Source organism: Polypterus senegalus, chromosome 10, assembly GCF_016835505.1.
Source record: "Polypterus senegalus isolate Bchr_013 chromosome 10, ASM1683550v1, whole genome shotgun sequence".
NCBI lineage: Eukaryota > Metazoa > Chordata > Cladistia > Polypteriformes > Polypteridae > Polypterus > Polypterus senegalus.
Window position 1 is genome coordinate 37,729,670 of NC_053163.1, and position 5,270 is coordinate 37,734,939.

Here is a 5,270-nt window from a genome sequence, read left to right on the forward strand (position 1 = left end):
AAATGTAAGAAATGTAACCTGGGAAATTCCACCAGAAGCACACTGAAGAAACAACTCACCTTTGAGAACTATAAATACCATGACACGCCTACATGATTCTACATGATAAGAAGAAGTGTATCTAATTTCAAATTGGTATTTATTGTTTCTCTTTCTGTTTTATGGTTAAATGCATGTGCCTTAATGTTCATCACAAATGTGGTTGCTGGTCTACTGTTCAGGTGTAAATACTGTGTAACAGACAGCAGGCATGGGCTGGCGAACCTATAGGGATAGTGCATGATTCATTATCTGGCAGGGATGCCAATGTACTGAATGGCCAGTAATTCGCTGCCTTTACCAGAAGGTTGGCAGGAGCTGGTAACCTTCAAGTAAATCTGCTGGTGTCAGGGACAGACCAAATTTCCTTACCTGGCTGGGATGCCAATGTAATTGAAGAACGGGGGGAACAATGAATTCAGGTCAATCCTCCAATATGCTAGATGGCAGCATACCCAGACTGATTTTTTTACACAGACATTCACAGGGTATGTAGGGACCTATAGTCCCATGGGGCAGCCCTCTTGGGTTCTGTGGGATCAGTAATCCCTACTTTAAGGGGCTTCAATTGACCTGAAACTGGCTATGCCCGTCTTGGGTCTAAGATAAAAGGAGCCAATTGACCTCACCCAGGTGAGTTGGAGTTGGGAGGCAGAGGACAAAGCTCACCTGGGAGGAGTGGAGGAGAAGCCAGAAAGGATAAAGAAAGAAAAGGATTGGGATCTGTGTTGGTGTTTATTAAAAGAAGCCTTTTTTAAGGTAATTTATAATAATAAGCCTTACATTTGTGCCTAGGACTCGTGTCTGTGTGGTTGTGTCTGGGGTTTGTGGTGCTACAACTCCCCCTAAAGGTCACAATTGAGAATCACAATAGGGCCAAAGACTCTTAAAGGGCATCCAGCATGTTGAACTGTTATCTTCCTAGAGGTGCAGACCTGGATTAATGAACTTTGATTTAGCTAAGAACATTGATCTGCCTTCAATAATATTTTCTGCACATGCTCAGCAAAGCAGAAGGGACAGAGTTATCTAAGGCCATGCTACATTAGACAACATTTCTAGCAATTTTCCGTTGTAGCCCTAATTTCAATCCTCTTAGTGAGTTGGAGGCAGTCAGCACAACAGTCCCACAAATCTGCTTGTTTTTATGTAACATTTCTAGTGACTCCCTCCAACTAGTCTGCAAACTGCAGGTTTGATTTTATCTTTAGTCGTAGGAAAACCAATGAATTCTTATCTGGAAGTACACTGCATAGATTGCAATGAGGAGAAGTAAGGGACACTTCTGTTTTGAACCTTGCAAACAGAAGAGAGGCTTGTCCGTCTGATGCATCACTAAAGGAAAAGAAAAAAAGGGCAAAGACTGGAGCTGAACTTGCCATACCTGTTAACCTGTCAGCCCTTCATACAACGCAAACTCCTTCACTCAGAACATTATTGGCTGTCATAAAGCATGACTATGGTGGAAGGTCAGCACATACAGTTAGGTCCATAAATATTTGGACAGAGACAACTTTTTTCTAATTTTGGTTCTGTACATTAATTACCACAATGAATTTTAAATGAAACAACTCAGATGCAGTTGAAGTGCAGACTTTCAGCTTTAATTCAGTGGGTTGAACAAAACGATTGCATAAAAATGTGAGGCAACTAAAGCATTTTTTAACACAATCCCTTCATTTCAGGGCTCAAAAGTAATTCAACAAATTAAATAACTGGAAATAAAATGTTCATTTCTAATACTTGGTTGAAATCCCTTTGCTGGCAATGACAGCCTGAAGTCTTGAACTCATGGACATCACCAGATGCTGGGTTTCCTCCTTTTTAATGCTCTGCCAGGCCTTTACTGCAGCGGCTTTCAGTTGCTGTTTGTTTGTGGGCCTTTCTGTCTGAAGTTTAGTCTTCAACAAGTGAAATGCCTGCTCAATTGGGTTAAGATCAGGTGACTGACTTGGCCATTCAAGAATTTTCCACTTCTTTGCTTTAATAAACTCCTGGGTTGCTTTGGCTGTATGTTTTGGGTCATTGTCCATCTGTATCATGAAACGCCGCCCAATCAATTTGACTGCATTTAGCTGGATTTGAGCAGACAGTATGTCTCTGAACACCTCAGAATTCATTCGGCTGCTTCTGTCCTGTGTCACATCATCAATAAACACTAGTGTCCCAGTGCCACTGGCAGCCATGCACACCCAAGCCATCACACTGCCTGACTCCACTGTGTTTTACAGATGATGTGGTATGCTTTGGATAATGAGCTGTTCCACGCCTTCTCCATACTTTTTTCTTGCCATCATTCTGGTAGAGGTTGATCTTGGTTTCATCTGTCCAAAGAATGTTTTTCCAGAACTGTGCTGGCTTTTTTAGATGTTCTTTAGCAAAGTCCAATCTAGCCTTTCTATTCTTGAGGCTTATGAGTGGCTTGCACCTTGCAGTGCACCCTCTGTATTTACTTTCATGCAGTCTTCTCTTTATGGTAGACTTGGATATCGATCGCCACCCCTGGAGAGTGTTGTTCACTTGGTTGGCTGTTGTGAAGGGGTTTCTCTTCACCATGGAAATGATTCTGCGATCATCCACCACTGTTGTCTTCTGTGGACGTCCAGGTCTTTTTGCGTTGCTGAGTTCACCAGTGCTTGCTTTCTTTCTCAGGATGTACCAAACTGTAGATTTTGCCACTCGTAATATTGTAGCAATTTCTCAGATGGGTTTTTTCTGTTTTTGCATCTTAAGGATGGCTTCTTACACCTGCATGGAGAGCTCCTTTGACCGCATGTTGTCTGTTCACAGCAAAATCTTCCACATGCAAGCACCACACCTCAAATCAACTCCAGGTCTTTTAACTGCTTAATTGATATGACATAATGACGGACTTGCCCACACCAACCCATGAAATAGCCTTTGAGTCAATTGACAAATTACTTTTGAGCCCCTGAAATAAAGGGATTGTGTTTAAAAAATACTTTAGTTGTCTCACATTTTTATGCAATCGTTTTGTTCAACCCACTGAATTAAAGCTGAAAGTCTGCACTTCAACTGCATCTGAGTTGTTTCATTTAAAATTTATTGTGGTAATGTACAGAAACAAAATTAGAAAAAAGTTGTCTCTGCCCAAATATTTATGGACCTACCTGTAGTTGGTAAAGTAGACATCAGCGACTCACAACTAGAAGTCATATAGTGTGACAGCAGCTTTAAGGGAGAATCAATAACCTAAAATCAATTAATGGTGGAGGTCTAGGTTGCTCTTAAGAGCCCCTTCATCTTTTCTATGCCATATTGCCAAAATAAAAAAAACTGAAAAAGCTAAAAGTGAATACTTAGATGTTTTCCTGTTGTCTTTTTTGTAATAACCCTGGACAGCAGAGTGTTGCAGTGACTAAGGTTCAAGTCCTGCTTGTTCTCTGTGTAGAGTTTGCATGTTATCCCTGTGGGATTCTTCTGGGTGCTCTGGTTTCTTTCTATAATCCATTGGTGTCTATTGTGTGTGTTCACCCTGCAATAGGTTGACGCCGTCTCCAGGGATTGTTCCTGCCTTGCTCCCAATTTTTGCTGTGCAAGGCTCCAGCTTCCCTCTGACCATTGTCTTTATAAGTGGGTTTAGAAAATAAATGAATGCATGTAATAGCCTAGTACTGTAGTGCTGGAAGAATGTGTGTTTTGCTTGTTGCTTTAATGGTCTCTTCTTAGAGAGTCAAGGCTGTGGGACTGTCAAAATACAGTGCCCCTTAAAGCCCATTAAGGCACTCCTTGTATGATTATGGGCTATAAGAAATAAACTGTTGTTTTTGTTGGTGTGGCAACTAGTAAACCTATAAATCAGGCCATTTTAATACCAGACTGCTGGAAACACCATCCATCCATCCATTTTCCAACCCGCTGAATCCGAACACAGGGTCACGGGGGTCTGCTGGAGCCAATCCCAGCCAACACAGGGCACAAGGCAGGAACCAATACCGGGCAGGGTGCCAACCCACCGCAGGACACACACAAACACACACTAGGGCCAAATTAGAATCACTAATCCACCTAGCCTGCATGTCTTTGGACAGTGGGAGGAAACCCACACATGCAAACTCCACGCAGGGAGGACCCGGGAAGCAACCCAGGTCTCCTAACTGCAAGGCAGCAGCGCTACCCACTGCGCCACCGTGCCGCCCTGCTGGAAACACACATTCTACTAATTCAGTGAAGCAACATTAATTCCTTTTCTCACGTCATGTAATTATGTGAAATCAGGAATTAAGAAATTGTGATGTTTAATTATTATTTTTTTACTGTTATTGTTTTACTGTTTTCAGATATTCCATCAGTAAAATCACTGCCAATGCCATTTTGTACATCCATTGGTATGGCACTGTTTGTTATGGTTTTGTGACACACAAAATACCAAAATGAAGCCTAGCCTCTCAAAATCTAGTCTCAGGATTTTCCCCCAAACTTAAAGTAAGTTGTGGCGTACACAAAAGAAATATAATAAGCCCAGCAACAAAACAATCCTTATAAACATTCATGTCAAAAATCAATAATGAAAGAGGGGAAAACTATGGAAAACTCTTTAAAAATATTGAAGATTTATTGCAAAGTAAATAGAAATATACAAAAATATTAAAAAGCGGCGAAGAGGTTGTGCAAAAAGGCAACCCAGAACAAAACAATGCCAATTCAAAATCCACATGACAGATTTAAACAAAAAGTTGGGAAAAAAACAGAAAAAATCCAAATGGACTCACAAATAACAAACTGTCACAAACAAGTCTCAATGACAACCTGGAGAACATAATCTTTTGTCTGGAATATAAATGGGGTACGTCAGCTATATGCCCCATGAAACTCCACTTTAAGGGTACAGGGCACATAACTCAACACAATTAACAGAGAATTGAGAATACATTAACAATAAATAATAATAGTCAAAACAATATTCAAAAGACGACAGAAAATATAATATACGCACTAAGTACATTTAAGTGGCTACACTAAGAATAAAATAATAAAACTACATCTGAGCCAGTACTGAACCATGTACACATATTCATGACTTTACGACAGTCCTCTTTCAATAAAAATCTAATCCTTTAGCTTCTGCACTATACATTAAAGAACTCGTTCACACAAGAATGCATTTTTCTCTCATTTCCTTTTTCAGTTTTCTTTTGGTACTTGACTATTTACCTATTTAAAACTTCACAGTTCTTCTTATACACTTTGGTTTTGGCCAGCATGATGAA